Source organism: Alligator sinensis, unplaced genomic scaffold (genome assembly GCF_000455745.1).
Source record: "Alligator sinensis unplaced genomic scaffold, ASM45574v1 scaffold307_1, whole genome shotgun sequence".
In the NCBI taxonomy this organism is placed as follows: domain Eukaryota; kingdom Metazoa; phylum Chordata; order Crocodylia; family Alligatoridae; genus Alligator; species Alligator sinensis.
In genome coordinates, this window is record NW_005842115.1 from 777801 (window position 1) to 797092 (window position 19292).

At 40.6% G+C, this 19292-nt stretch overlaps 1 protein-coding gene across 11 annotated transcripts in view; it reads left to right on the plus strand.

Moving 5' to 3' along the window:
- Nucleotides 1–19292, plus strand: part of FAM49B (family with sequence similarity 49 member B) — a 137024-nt gene that overhangs the window by 56359 nt on the left and 61373 nt on the right. For 8 of the 11 annotated variants that reach the window (XM_006024730.3, XM_025205420.1, XM_025205415.1 and 5 more), the window contains exon 2: nucleotides 14427–14505. The gene's annotated coding sequence lies outside the window, so the exon portion shown is untranslated. Of the gene's footprint in view, nucleotides 1–14426; nucleotides 14522–19292 lie in introns of all 11 variants that reach the window. The other 3 variants (XM_014520412.2, XM_025205418.1, XM_006024731.3) reach the window with 1 other exon arrangement.

Consider the following 19292-nt stretch of genomic DNA (forward strand, 5'->3'; position numbering starts at 1 on the left):
TAGCCCGAAATGTGGTGCCCCATCCTTTTGTGTAACTTGAAGGGGAGCACTTGTGGGAGTACAGCTTAATACAGGTGGGAGAGGAAGAGGGAGATGCAAAGCTTTAGATAAATTGCCACGGTACCAACCCACTGTTCATTCTGGCCACAGACTAGGGCAGGGGTAGGCAAAATTTTTTGGCTGGAATGCTGAAAAAAACACAATATCTACCTTGGAAGGTGCTGGAGTGCCGACATGCTGGAGCAACTGTTTGCAGCATCCCAGCTGCAGCTGGCTCAGAGCCCGGGCTGCTTGCAGCAGGGTTTGCAGCCTCCCAGCCGCCTGCTGGGAGCAGCCTGGGCTCCGTGGCTGGCAGCAGCTGCTTAGAGCCCGGGCTGGTGGTGATGTGCCGAGCAAAACGGCCTTGCATGCCGTGCACGGCACGTCTGCCGGGGTTGCTGACCCCTGGAGTAGGGGCTCGTAGTGGTGCAACAAAAAGCAACTTAAGTCCTGGGTGGATAAAGGTTGAGAATCGCTTACAATAATGTAAATATGTATAAATTGATTGCTTTATTTTAGGACATGAATGTAAACTGTTCTGTCAGCATAGTTGTACGTACATTATGGAAACAATGTGCCTTCCAGAAGGGTTGACTCGGGGTAGGTACCAAAGGAAACATTTGAAGAACAGATTCCTGATATTTTAAGTAGTGAGTAATGTTGATGGGAACTGCTTGTCTCTAATACTGCCCCTTGCATATCATGCATTTTGGCTGCATCTGCACTCGTCATGGTAACTGAGATCTTGCTTCCTGTACCATGTGTAGGCCTGCTTCCTTCTATGTGTTACTTTGATGGTTTTAGCAGGTGTGCAAAGGCAATAAATGGCATTTAAGAAACTGAGTTATTAATATGGTCTTTCCTCATTGTGAATGCTAGTTCTCCCCAGTTGACTTCCTGTTTTGCTGTGTTCTCTCCTAATTAGGATATGATACAATACAGGTAAGATTCTTTTCTCCTTCTAGTATAGCTCCTGCAGTTTGACCTCCTGGGAACTTCTCTAATGTTTGCGAATCACGCAACAGTCAATAACCGTAGGAGAACCTAAAGGATGCGGAACCCTCTATTATAATAGACCCTGCCTCTCAGTCCATCCCGATTCCCTGCTTTCTGCATGTGAGAATAGCCATGGTTATTATGGCTGTAATTAGCACAAAATCGGCATGTAACAGTTCTGTCCTGGGTCTAAGATTTGTTTAATATCTTCATTAATAATTTGGAAGATTGTATTGAGCGCACAATTTGCAAAATTGGCAGAGTTGCAGAGGACATCAACTTGGGTGGAGCTGCAGACAATTTGGAAGGTAGGGCTAAGATTTAGAATGACCTTGATAAACTGCAGATTTAGTGTGAAACTAACTGAGTTAAACTCAACAAGGACAAATGCAGTCACATGAACAAATATAGACTGGGGAATGGCTGGTGAAGCTGAAATACTGTAGGAAAGGACCTAGGGGTTATAGTGGACCATATTCTGAATGTGCACCAGCAGTGTGCTCTTGTTGCAAAAAAAAAAAAAAACCCAAACAAACAACCAACCAACCCCTACCAATAACATATAACAAGGGGCCTGACTAGATAATATCTTGAATTCCATTAAAACTATTTTTTTCTGTGATTTATTTGGGATTGGAGTGGCACTTGGGAATGGTGGGGAGTTAATTTGTGGCACGCTTGCCAAAAAGGTTGGCCCCCACTGCTGTAATTCATCTTTGCCCAAGTCCAAAGCCCAGCCTGTGAAGTGGGGATGCTTTTTGAGGTGGACAACATGATCAGGACGTCATCAGGTGTTCGAAACTGAAAGTTGGGTCCCCAGAATGATTTTAATGCTATTCATGGTCTTAAAGTTGAATCATTTTAGGAATTCTGTTTGGTTTCTTTATCAGGTATTATTCCTTGTCTTAGTCTTCAGGATTGGATTGGTGCTTTGTCTCAGATGCATTTTTTTTTTTTATATTTCTGTAAAGAAAAGGCAAAGGAAACTTGAGTTTTCAGCATCAACAAGTTCCAGTATTGAGGTTAACCTTACAGATTGTTAAAAGCTCTGGAGCCTCAAACAGTCTCTTTTGATGACTTCACCAAAGAAAAATGGGCTTTCCTGTTACCAGTACCAAAGTGACTGAAGTAGCAGGACAGCTGAAGATGAACTGTGATATATTAATTTAATGAGCAGAGTTTGGAGAGATCTGAAATGGTGCCTACCAACTTTTATACGGTCTGCTGTATGGTCAACAGAGAAGAGTACTGATTGTCAGATATTTTAGGAATTAAGGAAATGTCGTGCAGCCAGTTAAGTTAAATTTTTACTATATACAAGCTACTGCTAGTGCTGTCTTTTGACATTAAGTTAATCATTATGTTACAGCAGTTCTTAAAAGCTGCCAAAAGATTATGCTACACCCTGTATAAATGTCTTGTAAGGACTACCCTACCCCACAAAAATTACAGTCTAAATGACAAAGACATTGTGGGAGAAAGGAAGTGGGATAAGTCCTGCTACTGATGAGGAGCTGAGGCTTAGTGAAATTCAGGTCCTGAGATCATACAAGAAATCTGTGGTAGAAGCTGGGATTGAACGTATTGTGTCTTGTAGTCCAATCACAACACCAGTATTGTTCTTTAACACTATAGAGCCAGTTAAATCAAAACATCAGAAATGTAGGTGCTTTAGTTAAAGAAGCAGGCAGTCACTTAATCATTTTACTTGTGTTACCATGTCTCTAAAACCTTACATAATCTGTGTACTGTTTAGGCAGATACTTTTTGGAGCAAGCGGGATGCAATCAATCTCCTTTTTAAAGAGAACATAAACAACTTGGCAAAGGCACATTAGATGCTGAAGAACATTTGCATTAAAGTATGTACAAAATTACCTTTTTGTTTGTTAAAATTCTTGACTTGACATCCCTCCATTCGGCATGTTGTTACAGTCGTATATAAAAATACTTCACAAAGCATTCTGCAAGAATGGGTCTTTAGAAACAGTATAATCTCACGGTGAAACTTGAGTTGATGACTAAGCCAATTTGACTCTTGCCCATGGACTTAAATAGGCAGTATTACCAGAGAGGGGAAAAGTTGAAAATGTACATATGATTGATATAAGGTCTTCTTCAAAGTGCAAAGTGACCATTCTGTCTTCAGTACCTAGTATGTTTAAGGCTGTATGTGTACCCTTTATAACTAGAAAGACTTCCCTGTTTTAGTAAGTGCATCACTTCTAGAAGTATGAAAATAGTGGCTACTCCTGCTTTGTCAGTCTCCTGGCCTTAGGTACTTGGTGTTAACTAAAAGTTAGTATTATAAGAGAGGGAGTAATCTTATGGTTTACCGCCAGTCACAAAGTGTATGCAGTGAGAAGCTGATCCAGAGTCATGTAATTTTTTTTTTTTTCTACTTCTATTTTGTTCACCCCTTTAATTAGTCTGAGCCTGCTGGAGAAAACCCCTCATGCAGGAAAAGTACTGCTTTAAGAAGTTCTGCTTGGACTGTTTGCCAAAATGTGGAATGATTTATGATGTTTTTGCCATACAAGATGCCCATGATTTAATTATGAAAGGTCATGAATGACAACAAAAGGAAAATAGTTCCATAGTAGGTATAATTTATTTTGGCTTGTGCTAGTGAGGACTTAGCTAAGGCAGAGGTGTCAAACCCATCCAGTCCTGATCCGGAGTGTGGAGTTGTCATCTGCCCTGCAGGGCTGCCTATGGGGCCAGAAATTTGATGAGAGCAGTGTTAATTGCAGGAGCTCCTGGAGCCACAGCAGCCTCCATTCAGTCTGCTGACAAATTTCTGGCAATGTGGACCAAATAACACAGCTCTACACTCTGAGAGCTGCAGCGGTTAACACTGGTACCACTCATCCCACTGCTGAATTTCCAGCCCTGTGGGGACCCTGGAGGTCAGATCCATCCCACAGGCCAGATCTTTGACACCCATCATCTCTAAGGGCTAGTCGCATTTGATTTTTCAGGATGGACTACTTTACTTCATGCGATTTCAGGATAGTTGGTTTCCTAAAGATTCCTCTCCAGTCACTGGATAAAATGATGCCAAGGATATGTTTGTATTCATGGTGGAATTGCCATAACCTAGAGTTAGATGGGAGCTACACTTAGTCCTTGTGGAGGGTAAGGAAGAAGGGTTTGAAAAATGGCAAGTAATCAACTACAGAAATGACAATTCACCCCAGAACTGCATCACGGCCTAAAGACCATTTTTAATTGGAGAGGTTTTATATTTCTGTTTGTTTAAAAAAATCTGATGTTCAGTTACAGAGCACTTAAACATCTCAGATTCTTCTGCACTTGAAATAAGTTTGTCCTTGCTATAACTAGTTGTGTTAATTGAAGAAGCACAATCGTTGCCTACAATTTAGGTACAAATATTGGGTGAGTCTCTTGTTCTATATGCTGGAGTTATCCATGGACAGTTCTGTGCTTCCACCAGATGGACTTGAAAGCCCAAACGAATTTCCCTCCTTGGGCTGCATTTGGCACCTCAGAATCGGATTACTGCAGTATACTGTAAATGGGGCTACTTATTGGGACCATGGGTAAACTGAAAATAGTGCAGAAAACAGGAGGTCACTTACTAGGGCTGTGGACAGAAGAACAAATCATACTGTATAAAAGGAGGAGATTTACCACGTGTCGGCTGATCTGGAAAAAGACCAACAACATACTGAGCTGTATTGACAGGAACATCACTTGCAAGTAAAGGGAAGTGATTCTGGTACTTTTTTGCCTCTGATGAAAAAGTGAGGCTTCACCTCTGTGTCCAGTTTTGGGCCCCGTGCTTCAAGAAGGATGTGAAAAGATTGATAAAAATTATTAGAGGTCTGAGAAGCATGACTTAAAGGATCATAGAAAAGTGGGACCTCACACGGCAGAATGATCCCAGCCAAGTGTCCATCCAACCTGCTTTCTAACATTTCCAAAGATGGAGATCCCAGAGTTTCTTTAAGTAGCTTGTTCCAATGCTTGACCATCCTCATAGTTGGAAAGCTTTCCTAATCTCCAACCTGAATTTTCTCTGCTGCAGCTCTAGGTCATTGCTCCTGTTCCTGTACCCAAAGAGAGAAGCCCATCTCCATCCTTTCTGTAATTACCTTTTAGGTATTTAAAGACTACATAGGGTTACTTTTTGAAAACTTTCTCTCAAACTTGTAAGTGGGAAAAGTCAGGAGGAGAAGTGATTATTCTGCTATCCTCTGGCAGTTGCATAACTTGTTTGCTGAGAAATACCCTCTATTCTCCTTGGATCTGTCTTGTTTCCTATGGTTATGGGAATACAAGCTGACTTCCTCTCAGTAGAGAAGTGCTGCATGTCATCCACTCTACAGTAACTGCTCAAATGTATGCCCTTACCCCCAGTAGATGGGAGCTAACCTGCAGTAACTTAGCCCTCAGCACTAAGTACAGACCCATCAGGAGACCAGATGAGAAGGCAGTCTGACAGACCATTACTACCTGTGGTAAAGGGGTGAGAGAGTTAAGGTTCAGCATTTGGTTTTCAATTTGCTTAGGTTGTTCAGAGGGAAAGTTTCCCCTCCCAAGCAAGTGATATACATTCACACATCTGCTATATCTCAATATGTTTTACATATTCTGCATGGTAGGCTTTGAAGTGAGGATATTTGTTGCTACACTAACATAACTTTGCTTTCTGGAAGGTAACAAAAAAATTAATCTGCATCTTTCATATCTTTGCAACCACAAGACTTCCCGTGGAACTTGCCGCTTGCTGTAGAGTTTTGGCTTAGAATCTCAGCTTTTCAGTTTTAAGTGAAAAACCTTTCTAGCTTTTCTGGTGGGAAAAGAAAACCTTGATTATTTGAATGTATTGTATGCGGACACGGTTTTGTGTTGGCTTGTTTGCAACCTTAGGAAAATGATTGCTTCTAAAAGGGAGACTTGCCTCTTTTATCATGCATGGCTCTCAATTCTGAAACCCATCCCTGAGCAGGTGAACATTAATGTTTTTCTCCTGTTTCACTCATTGCTCCGGCAAGGATTTTGCTTCCCAGGCTGCTTCAAATAATTTAGGATGGAGAAACATCCGGACTGCTGTACATACTGTAGCAGTGTTGGTAGCGGTGCTGTGTTACAGAATTCATTTCTTGCTATCGTTTAACATGTTCATACTTGAACTCTGAGGAAGCTGCTTACTCAATTTTCAAATTCATATCATTCAGTACATTGAAATATAGGAACTTTGCTGCTCAGCTTAGGCTCAGAGAAACTTGGGGAAGTAACTATGTCTTGTATTTCGTCTGGTGGTGCAATGAAACATGGCATTCCCCTTCTACCTTCATATTTTAATATTTAAATCCAGTTCCATATGTTTGGGACTAACCAGTTATTGGCCACTAAGTTTTTTAAGACAAATGCTTCCTGTTGTTAGTAGCAGGGAAACTGATTTTAAAAACCTCAAATTTAATTTATATGCTGAATCGGGCATCAGGAAGATATCTTTAAAAAAAAAAACAAAAACCCAGTACGGTTGCAAAACGCAACTAAAATTTATTATCTACAATGTAGATTTTACATAAAGAGGATTTCTTTAATAGTTAGTGACCTTTAATATATATTTGCAACTAAATGTAACCTTTACACTAAATTGCTACTTTCTGCAAGCCAAGAGGATTATGCCCTGTATGCAGTTAAGAAATAGTGTAGCTTGGCATACATACATATTTTATTCAGTTTGTATTGTTTTACATATTACTAAGTTAGAGAATTGGAATTTCTTATTTACTACATCTAATTTTTTCTCCATTTGTGGCCAGCCGGTTTGGGATAACAAGTTGGAATTAAAATAAGGAAATTAGTACTTTTTTATATCTTCTCAGTTAAAAAATATATATATATATATCAAAATATGCTTTACAATTAAAATGGGTTTGTTAAAGGGTGTATTATCTGTAGTGGGTGAATTGAACTGATGGGTTTTCTGGTAACTTATTAAATTAACTAAGTTATTTTCTAGAATTTAGACATAACAGATGTTAGTCCTACTTCCCCCCCCCCTTTCCAATCCATGTATCAAAACTAGCTTCACTAATTTTTTTTTTTTTTTTCAGTGTTGAAAGAACTACTTAATGAAATGAATAAACTGAAATAAAGTGTTTCTCTCCATCTGCCCAGGAATTTAGAGCTGTCAAAATCTAAGTTTATTTATTCATTCTAGTGGTAGATACTGGGAATGGTATAAAAATTTTTTAAACCTATCCAAGTTTAATGCTGCTCTTTCCGGGTTAAAGCTGGAGCAGTTTTTCTCTTATTTGTTTTGCTCCCATCTTGTCCACATGCATGTTTGAAATGTGCAGAAGCTGCTGTGTTTTGAGCAGCAGTCCCCTGTCCCCTTCTAAAGTGGATCCTGATATACATTTGTCCACACCCTCCATGACCCTCCCCAACTTGGTTGTCTCACTTCCAGCACGTTGGCAGCAAACATGTACTGCTCATGTGTATCCTTTTATTTAACGTAAGATTATTTTACTAGCTCATTCCTTAATGTAGGCTGTCAGACATTCAAATTTAATTTTAAGTGGTTCCATTTTGAAGAGGAATGTGTCTTAAATAATCTATTTAAAAAGGGGAGGAGGGGAGAAAAAAACCTGCTGCTGCCTCTTTCCTCCTCTTTGTACCGGCGCTAAGAACGGCTGAGGCGTTAGCCATAAGCATCTTGTCCACTTTGCAGTCTGGAGTTCTGCCCTTTCCCTTTCATCAGCAATTTGTTTTATTGAAAAATGCTGGATGAGTTTGCAGAGGTAGAGAAATAAGCCTTTCCTCCTGAAGCAAGTAGGACATCATAAATAGAGAATCATAGAAAATTAGGGTTGGAAGGGACTGCAGGAGGTCATCTAGTCCTGTGGTTCTCAACCTCTTTTGTACCAGGATCCATGTGTAAACAGCAATGATCAGTCCTGACCCAGTGCCCCTCACTCCTGACCTGCTGCCCCCACCCAACCCCCCAGTGTGTGGGGTGTGGGCCATGGAGGGGCCCCAAGCAGTCCCTTGCAGGGTGGAACTCTGCCAGCCTACAAGGGACAAGCCACTGTTTCCCACGTTTTTCTCCTTTAAAGGAGAATCTGTTTTTAAAGTTTGTTCGCGACCCTTTCATATACTCATGTGACCCACTTTTTGGGTGGGACCCATGGGTTGAGAAACGTTGATCTAGTCTAACCCCCTGCTCAAAGCAGGACCATCTCCAGTTAGATCATTCCAGCCAAGGCTTTGTCTAGCTGGGTCTTAAGTCTCCAAGGATGGAGATTCCACCACCTCTCTCGGTAACCTGTTCCAGTGTTTTACTAGCTTCCTAGTGAGAGAGGGTTTTTTTCCTGATAACTTTTTTTTCCTTGCTAAAATCAAGCTACACCACATCCACCAATCTCCCCACATCTACAGAGCCATTCATGTAATTATAGAAGGCAGTCAGGTTGGTCAGGCATGCTTTGCCCTTGGTGAATACATGCTGACTGATCATAAACACCTTCTCTAAGTGCTTAGAAATGGATTCCTTGAGGATCTACTCCATGATTTTTTCAGGGACTGAGGTGTGAGGCTAACTGGTCTGTAGTTCCTGGAGCTGCCTCCTTCCCTTCCTTAAATATGGGTACTATATTTGCCCTTTTCCAATCATCCAGGATAGGTGCCTAGGAAAGCCCAGAGGAAAAGACACAGCTCATCTCTCTGGTACCTTTTTCAGTCCCCATCACTAGAAGATGCAGGGTAAAGATGCCTCTTATGCACTGTCTGGCTCTAATTTCATTTGTAAAGAGGCCTACGGTCCATTATGTTCGGTTCTGCACTGTACTGTCTTCAGTTTGCATAAATATGAGTGTATCAGAGAAGATGATGGTAATCTTCCTTCTCTGCTTGCTCTTAGAAGCACAAAATTGTGAATTACTATATTTGCCCAAATCCATGATGATCTTTAATTAAGATGACTACCTCCACCCCTCACCCCCCCCCCCCCCTCATGGGAAATTGTAACATATATAGAATTTTTCATGTACATAATTTAATTTATTGGAGGGTCATCCTAAATTCATTCCCCCTCCCCAAATGCAGCGATGAGGCTGGCAGTAGCAGGGGGTCAGGTGACAGGGGAGTTGAGCAGCCTAATGCGGCTTGCCACCTGCCCTGCCCGCCCCCTCCCTGTGCCACACTCCACACCTGTTCTGCAGGTGCCTGTCCTTTCCTGTCGCTTGTCCCCTCCTCCCACCATTTCTTACCTTGGGTCTTCGCTTCTGTTCTGGCCTAGGGCACAGAGCACTTGCTGGCTTTACCCTATGCCCAGCCAGGCAGCAGCACTTGCAGTTGGCAGCTTTGACCCCAGGGCCCATCAGAGCTGGGTCTGGGGCCAGGCTGGAGGTGCTGCCACCACAACCACTGCTGCCTGGCTTGGGGAGGGTGGTCAGCAAGGTACATGGTCCATGCCCTGGACTGAAGTGGGGTGAGCAGAGGCAGCACAGGGCAGCGGCTGCAGTTCCAACTCCAGATCTCCTGTTGATGGAGAGTTAAACCGTTTGGCACATGTATCTGTTGTACAGTATCAGAAATGCAGAATTTCCTTTAACACCTCATGACTCAGAACGAATCTGGCATGCGTCTTTCTGAGCAGAGCTGCCAAGTGAATATGTACTTTGAGAAAATATGCTGCTGTCCCTCTTCAAGATAAAGTGGAACTGTTTGGATGGCAAGAACATTCTGTGTTTTCTGGAATGAATGGTTGGTATGAAGTCAGGGCCAGTTCAGAGTTTCACATTACCTGTATGGGAGGTGCAGGGAAATCGTAGGAATGGTTTGAAACTTAAACTGTAAATTGCAGGCTTCAGTACAGTGTTTAAGCTTGTTCCTATTGTTGCAACACCTCGCAGTAGTGATCATTGACCTGAACTCTGTTCAAACAGCAACGGCTGCCTAGGGGTAGTTGCACGTATTATGCCAGTGGATTGCTTTGCACCTTCTTTGCAAAGTGCTCTTGTTACCTGTACATCCAACTTTTCATGTCTGATTGAATAGTTATTTTCTGTAAGCTATTTTGAGCCTTTTGGGTGGGGTGCAAAATAAATCTATTAAATAAATATATAAATGCATAAGTAGTGCTACTTACCAGCAGCTACTGTTCTAGTTGAAGAACTAGTGTTAAGTTTAGAAGCAGCTTGAATTTACACAGTATGTTTTCATGAGCATCTAAAATTGGCTTCTTCAGACCGAATCTATTTTGACTTGACTCAAACTTTCTTGTCCCATTCTTTGCATAAGATTATGAAAATTAGAACAGTAACTTAGTCTTTTCCCTGTGGCATGTTTCACAAATTGCTTTTGTTTTTTTCTCTGAATTTTGTTAATAGAACTATTGTTCATGAGTTCTTGTGGTGCTTGGGTGTTGAATTCAAATGAACTGTTTTTTAAGGTGCTACAGTAAGAATTGCAATAATGTAGATTTTATTTGTAAATTAATCTTTCAAAGAGGAGCCACAAATTTCAGAAATACAAATAAAATGTTAGATGATCCTTACAGGCGTGTAAGCTGATCCTTAGGATCCTTATGATCCTTAGGATTCTTACTTCTGTAGGAGGTTGAAGCTCTTCTGATGTAAACTTGGAGCAGAATCTGGTATTTGGGAGAAAGGGACTTTTATGCTCTGCATATCAAGCTTTTTATTAAGTGGCAGCTAAGATTAAGTCATTTTGAATATTCATTGTAATTTGGAAACAGTGCAAAGTAAATCAGGAAAAAAAAAGTGATCCAAGATAGAGGACTGCTTGGGTATTTGGTATAAATATTAAACCTCCTTATCTGTAAGAAGCCTGGGAGAACAGTTCTGCAAGCGGGGACAAGAAATTCTGAAAAATTAGGATGGGTTGCTGCCCACACCTGTGGGTGTAGGTGGGGTCCCATGCATAGGGCCATATCATCTGGCCAGTGGGGCTTGTAAATTTGGTGGTGGAGGAGTGGTGACAGTATTAATTGTCACCACTCCTCCTCATCAAATTTCCAGACCTTTGGAGAGCCCAATGAGCCCAATTGTGTGGCTGTGTGGGCTGTATCTGGCTTGCTGGCCAGGGGTTGAGCACCCCTGACCTAGAATGAGAGACAAACTGCCCTTTCACAGATATAATGCAGGAAAGTCTGTGATAACAACATCTTTAGCCAGTTCTTTGCTTCTGCAGATTAAGGAATTAACATAAAAACAGTTGAACTTTCTGCTTTTCAGAAAATATTGTATTGGAGCACCTAATCTGATCTGTTTTTTTGTTTTATTGGTAGTAGTAGTAGCTGCAGTAGTGATCTTTTTGTGATTTAATTCACGTTACCTTCCATTTGGCTGATAGATGCTTCAGGATAAGTGTCGAGATACCCTACTGAAGTTAACTGTGATGCTGTTCAAATAGTGGTTTTGGGGAGGGTAGATGGCAATGGGCATTTATTTTGGATCCCACCTATGAATGAACTTATCCCCTGAAATGCTGCATTGTTAAAATTTGGGCTTGGTAGTTCGTCTGCTGCTGCTCTTGTCTGTCCAAACTTTTTGTGGTGTTGAAGTGAGATTGTAGTTGTAATGATCCAGGAATTTGAGAAGCCAGAATTTTTGTGGGGGATGTCTTTAGAAAGTTGATCCAAGACTCTCCCAAACATGTACTTGGTCCAGTAAAGGGCATCACCTGCAAAAATCCTTACCTCTTGCATAATCTTTTTCTGACCCTTCAGCAGTTTCTCAACTTGCCACACAAATGCTCCTTTAACTATACACTGGTAACATTTCCCATTTTTCATTTACATAATGAATTGAAGAAATGCTGTCAGACTTGATAACTTGTTTAAAGCAGCTTCTTCTGTAGTAATCCTATATAGCATTGTACATTCTGAAAAAACCAAGGTGATTTAAATTAACTCTGTCTGTGGCTTCCTACTCATTGAAGTTACTTATCCTGAACAATCAGTTCTGACTGTTCAGTTGGTCTACTTTTTTAGATTGTATTCTTATTTCTACAGAGCATATAATTGAAAACTGCTCATTTAAAAAATGAGCTATTTGCCCATTACCGTACGAATTTAAAAAATGTAAACATTAATTAATCTGATCAGAACCAAGGTAAATAAAGTTTATTGTCAGGACAGAATTTGGCAACGGTATAAAGAATTTTTCATTCCAATAGGAAATGTTATATTAGAGCCTAGAAAATTTAAGAGATGCATTCAATCAAGTCTTGAAAAATTAATTCCATGGTAGTAAAAGGAGAAGCTTTTTCCTGATTAGTATAAATAGATCAAAGCCATATGTTACAGCAGAATTTAAGCTTTTATTAGGAGGGAAATTCTAGAGCTTGTGGTTGCAGAAATAACCACTCAGGAGCTGACTGAAAAACCGATATCACTTTGTCTAATTCTGGGGACAGTGACAGTGCCTCTGTTGCTCAGACTTTTATCAGGCAGTGTCTGACTGAAATACGGGTCACTGACTGCCCATTCAGGACTGCAGGTAGCAGTGGAGATGCCAGGAATTGTTTGATTTCATGCAGCTCCTTGGCAAGAGATGGACATGATGAACCATAGATAAGGAAGACGTAAATGGAGGCAGGTAGAAAGATTTCTTTATTTAAGAGCAAATCGTGCACTTCTGCAAAACTTTTTAGGACAGCTGAGCTCTCTCTTAGATCATTAGCAAACTTCTGTGCCGAGAGAGAGAGAGAGTTTCATACAACAAAATAGGTAGGACAGCAAACTCTTCATTTGTCAAACACTGTGCCTGTCCTAGGTAAATGTTGCTTTTTGGTGCATATTGTTCAGGGCATCCTATGCTTACGATTGACTTTTCTCATTTGCTTCATTTGAACTGTTGCAGGCTGTATTACAGGGTGCCTCTGTACATTGGTAGTTGTTTAATTAACTGAAGCTCCTCCTGCCCAGCTCTAGGTCTGGGCCCTGCGTACACAACAAGACCTGGGACTGGTGTGTGCTGCCTGTGGTGCTTGGGACTGGACCAGCCACACGGACTGCATGCTGCATGGGAAGTGCGCACCGTGTGTTGCCCTGCTGACTAACCCTGTGCATTGGCTCTGGGTTCAGCGGGGCACTGCATGGAGCGTACGCCTTGTGCCATGTGCGCTGGATGCAGATAAGTCAGCTCTGTACACTGTGTGCAATGGGGGTCAGCACGTGGAGTCAGTCTAGTGACCGACCATAAGTTTAATACTCCTGCTTTAATTTGTACTGAGGCATCTGCTATACAGGAGGAAACACAGGATGTGGGACAGTGGCAGGTGGGGATTAGGTGCTTAAGTTCATAACAGAGGTGGAAAACACCTATTAGACCTGCAGAGTAGAAGATGAACATGCATTTCCTAATGAGTCCGTTGCCCAAGACCCAACTGTTGTTTAAAAACTGTTTCTTGTGAATAATGCTGCTATGTTTTCCTCCTGCAGCCACTCCAAAAGAATTTAAGTATATTTATTAAAGGCTTTCAAAAATCTAAATGGAGTCATTATATAAAACCATATGATATTTTGGTTCTTCAAGCATTGCGTTTCCAAACTAGAAATTCCAAAGATTCAACGAAGGAAGTATACATTTTGTAAATAAGACTTAATTACTGGTGGCTTTGTATTGGTGGTAACTTTACTTGATGAGATTTAGTGCTTGAGGTTACCCTGTGGTTATTCCTGGTATTGTTTGCTCCATTGTCTGCAGTAATTCATGAAACTAATTTGTAAATGATACTGTTCCTAATTCTCTCATTTTATGAAGGAAAGTGATCAAACATTTATTTCGAGTCAGCAACTTGTTGGCCAATGTGCTGGAAACTGAAATATCTCTAGCAAGCTATATTACAGGATTCATTTTTTTTTTTAATAGTAAAATATAGGATCAGTTATTGTAAAAAGGGTTATCAGCTACATGAATGATTGCTGTTGTTGGACACTCATGGTACAGTCATCTTTGAGTGTATATATAAAAAATTAGCTGGTACTGCAAAACAAGTGACTTATCAGAAGGCCAATTTGGAAAAAAAAAAAAAAAGTTTAAACAATTCGACTTCAAATGACTAACCTGTTGGAAAAATACTTTGTTTTTTAATTTTTATTGCCACAGTAAGATGCCTATAGTCTTTCACTGCACCCAAGAGTGTATATTTATATGCTTTCTTGCATTACTTGTCCATTTCCGTAAACTTAGTTAAAATCATAACAACCCAGATTTACATTTTTAAAGATTGAGTAATCATATTGTTTCTTTGATATCAAAACAGATGGTGAGCTAGAATTTTTGTTACTGCATATATTACAGTTACAGCTTTGAAGCATGACATTTTGATTCAATTAGACCATGTGCCATTTGTCTTTTAATCTTTCTTTCTCTGTTTCTTCAGGTACTGAAGACAAGCTGCTACATCAGTTCTCCAAGGAGTAGAAGCTTCTATTAAGACTTCAAGAGGATACTGTCAACTGGTAAACGTATATTCAGGTCCTTGCTTGTAGACTTTCTTCTCATGTGAGAGAATCGAGATGTGTACTTTGTGGGTCCAAATTAAATTTAAGGTCAATGTGTTGTTCACTGAGAGAGAGTCCTTTTGTACTAAGAAAATTGTAGTTTTGATAATAGGACTAAACTCACCTTTTACCCTTGTTTTTGTTCTAACTAGAAGAGGAGTGGGGAGGAGGGAAGAGTGTTTTTTCTCAAAACCAGATGCTTTTATTTTATAAGGTGATTGTGCCTGTAGTTTGGCTTAAGACTGCAAAACTAACACTGGAACTTTAAATGAAGAAATGTTTCAGCAGTGACAAATTAATTATTAATATATATTTTTTAAATGAACAGAGTTTAAAATTTTCCTTTGGAAGTTCTATTACCCTTATCTGACTTCATACTTCTTTGGATGTATACTGATAAACAGTAAACTTGTGCTTGAGTATATTACATAGGGAAAAACTCCATTAATCAGTGTTGTTTAGTCAGATGCTAAAATTCAACATAGCTGTCTGTGCAACGTTAATTCTCCCCTTTTATGCACAGGATGGATGCTGAAAGAGGAAGGTTTCCCATGGAAAAGTAGTATGTGATCATGCCATTAGATGTTACTGCTTTGCATGAGGAGAGGGGACATATTAAGCTTCCACAGTCAACTGTACATTTGGCATTCTGTCTTTCAAATGTTTGACTTCGTAACCTAAATAACATTTTTTTTTTTTTTAAAGTAGTGAGTCTTGGATATCAATTCCTGGGTTATTTTTAAAGAAGAAATATAACAAAATGTTTGTAGCTGTATCAAGTCACCATAGACCTTGACTAAAATTCAAACCCTGAACCTCATTACTGCAGCAGACACTGTTACTTGTTTGAGTTACAAGTATACAGAAATTAGTCATCAGGGGAAGGCTGTTAATGCAGGCAAGGGTAGACAGCTGGGTTCAGGATTACTGATGCAAGTGGGTAGGGGAAGAAAAGAGGAGAGAAGTGGACATGACTCTATATGGAGGTCTAGAATTTCTTAATCTTAACATTAGCAAATCAATATTGTTGTTTTATCTAATTTTATTCTGACAAACAGAGGAATCAGTATTAGGGGTGTACCAATATTTTTTGGGCTGATATCAGTGGCCAATTATTAACCGGCCATATCGCCCAATACTGATCCAATAGCCGATATGCAGCATGGAGAGCATTGTTTGGCTGGTAAGCCGGTGTGGGGGGAAGGGGAGCAGAGGACGGGTTGGATCGAGGCTCCCATGGTGAGGGAGGAGTGGGACAGCAGTTGGGAGCAGGGCACGGGACAGAGCATTGTGTGTCTCGTCCAGGGGCGTGGGGAGGAGGAGTGGTTCCCTGCCACTGCGCACACCGCTGGGGGAGGCATAGGGGGCTGTGCACACCGGATTTGTGCACGGGGCAAGGGCAGGCAGCCCACTGGGCTCAGGACCAGGGGCTGCGCCGGCCTCTTCCTGGCAGGGGGGGCTGGGCCATGGCTGTACTCGGGGTGGGCAGGGCAGGTGACGTGGGTTGGGAGGGTGGGGGGCTACAAGGAATTTTTGGTTGGTCATAGCCCACCCCACAGCCCACCCCCGCCTTCAGTAGACAGCTCACCTTTATCCCGCACACAAATCCAGGAGGCACATTCCTCCTCTGGGGGTGTGCGCAGTGGCAGGAAGCCACCTGTCTTCCCTGTGGCTCCAGATGAGCCACGTGCAGCTTAGTCCCGTGCCCTGCCCCGCCCTGGTTAGGCAGTGCCTACCCCTGCCTCAGCCCCACTCCCTCCCGCACCATGAGGGGCCTTGATATTTTCCCCCCATGCACCCCATCCCCTCCAACTTACTGGTCGGACACTGGGCTCCATGCTGGCTGCATGCATGCTGAGGCTGCACGCATACATACAGCATTTATCAGTGACATTACCAGCCCAAAAAAGCTGATTGCCTGTACAGGAAAACCTCAGTATTTGCAGGTTCAGCACTCGCGGTTTCAAATATTCGTGAATGCCGAACCAGCATTTTAAATGCACTTTAAACACTTACTGGAGGTCCTGGGGATCTCTGTATTTGCTGCTGCCAGGCTCCCGCTGTCGCTGTTGCTGCCAGAGCCGTGCCTCCCTCTCCCCCATAATTCTCTAGGTCCTTCTTTTAAAGATCGGCATGGTTTTTGCTCTTTTCCAGCCTTCTAGGACCTCACCTATTGTCTATTTAAATTCTCAAAAAAAAAAAAAAATTACTAATGGCTCTCTGATTTCTCTTAGTTCTCTAAGCACACGAGGGTTCATTAGGTTTAGCTAATTTAAAAGCGTGTGAATTTTCTAAGCAGTCTCTAACCTGTTGCTTTCCCTAGCCTAGCCAGGATTTTAGACTCTCTCTGATCCAAGTTAATCATTGGAAAAACAGAAGCAAAAACACTTAAATGAAGTTAACTTAAGTACATACAAAAAACTAGAACTCTTGGTTCCAAAATGATACCTTTTATTAGACCAGCTGGAAAATGGCAAGAAAATTGTCCTTTTCTGCAAGCTTTCGGGATCAAGGTCCCTTCGTCAGGCTCTGGGAAAAGTGTAGATGGTACAAAATGGTAAAAAGTCCCCATAGGTAGGAAATAAACTTCATTTTTGCACAGAGGGAGCTGAAGATGGAAGGCTGTCCCTCTGGGTCCATGAGAGTGTCTTTGTGGGCTGTGTTGAGTAGTTCTTTGATATGTTGATCAGGTAGAATTCCTTCCCTGGAGGTGTCAGATGGCAGGCAGGGAGGTAAAAAAACCCAAACTTAAGTAGACACTTAAATGACATTAAGTAGGCTGTTTCTTTCCCTGGTCTGTGTCTGACTATAAATTTACTTCCATTTTACTGCATCTTAGTTTGTACCTCTGCTTTCCTCATTTTGGCCCTATGTGTTCTTACTATACCTTTTTATACTCATCTGTGGAAATGTGGTGTAGCGTTCAGTTTTAGATCACTGATCTCCAACTAAGCAGAAATGTAGAGCTTGAACTTTGTTTAAGGACAGCATACCTTGTATTTTATAAGCTGTAAATATATGTTGTATTGCCAAGTTAAAAGATCTTAAGTTTCTGCAAAACTATACATGAAACTTCAAAATATTCCCTGCTTTTCTTCCTGTTATTGCTTATTACAGGAAGGGGACTGAATTGCATGCAAGCTTTAGTTTAAAGGATTCTCTTTTCTTTCTGAAAGAAGAGCTTCTCATGTACTTGAAGAATCATAATCTTGATAGTTTATATTCTTTACTTCTGAGGTTGTAAATCTCTGAATTAATTTTTTGGGGTGGGGCACGCACTGCTGATTTGAACAAACTGTATTACATTGTGTGCAGCTGGCATCCCAGAGCTTGTATCTCCAATATTTGTTGATTAACAAGCTTGTATTTATTGTATTGACTTTAAAGTGGTATCGGTTAACACTTTCAGCAACACATTTGCCAAGTGCAATAAACGTGTACCTGCAACTTCCCTTTCTGTATTAGCCACTTTTTTATTGCCACTCATGTAGTTATCAGATAATTGTCAATTTAACTACTAAATAATTCTAAAACGTCACAATCCTTAGAAACGTTTTGAAAATCATTTAAAATATTCTTCTTTTCATAACAGTTGTGGTATCCAGCACAGATCCCTTGTTTGGTTTTACAATTATGTATGTGCACGCACGCACGCACGCACTTTCATGTCACTTTTTAATTTAACTTTTAGTACAATTTTGTGTCTTCCCCCAGTTAAGAAACTTGTTAGGGATGATTTTTTTTTTTTGTTGCAAAGTATTATCCTCCACATGATATAGGCTTCTGATGCAAGTCTTTGGCTTTTACTAATTGGGAAGTAAAAGAAAGAATTTCTTGTATTGCAAGAATTAAAACCGGGCTCTGTTTTATTGTTGCATCATATCCTCATATGTTTCCTATAATAAATCAGGAAATAGATACAAAGAAAGAGAAGAGCAATTTAAAGATTTGCTTTGCTTTTATTTGGATATATGCTTCAAGCCACAGATCCTTCAATTTCTATGAAATTCAGAAAAAGTAGTAGGTAATTGGAAGCAGATGTACAAATGGTTTTATACTAAATATCATGAATATTAATATTTCACTGCAGGTCATATTGGGCAACTACAATAAGATAAATGCCAGTTTAAAAAAAAAATCAGATTGATGATAGCATGTATTAGAAATACATGAAGAAATCACATGTTTATTTTTCCAGAGTGGTAAAAACATTTCTTGTTTGTTAGCATGAATTAAAAATTAATTTCCTGTAACTGATGATGCTCCTGTAAGCATATTGCTTCAAGCTAATATTAAAGTTCTAGTTTAAACTTCACCATGTGTACACTGGATGCATAGTTTGCAGAGTTCCAGGAATCTTGGTTGGATGTCACTCAAAATGATTCATAGCATCTGGATGGCAGCATTTTTTTTTTTTTTTTAGTTTTAAAGCTATAGATACTTTTTTTATAAAATAGGCTTTCAGTGAGTGAGTGCCTCTTAATTTCCCTGACAACTTAACATCTTTTCAGCATACTTGCACCATTGCAGTGCTGGTTTCTGAAGCAAGAAGCAGAAAAAATACTACTGAAGCTTTAGTTGCTTTTGTGGCATTTCTTATTTTCTAAGTCAGATTATGCTTTCTACGAAATTATCTTGTAAGGGTGGGTTATCCAGGCAATCTCATCTAGTCCTGTGTTCTTACCTCAGGTATCCAACCACAGAAGTATCTGTTTGCTTTGTATAGAGAACAACATTCTTTCCCT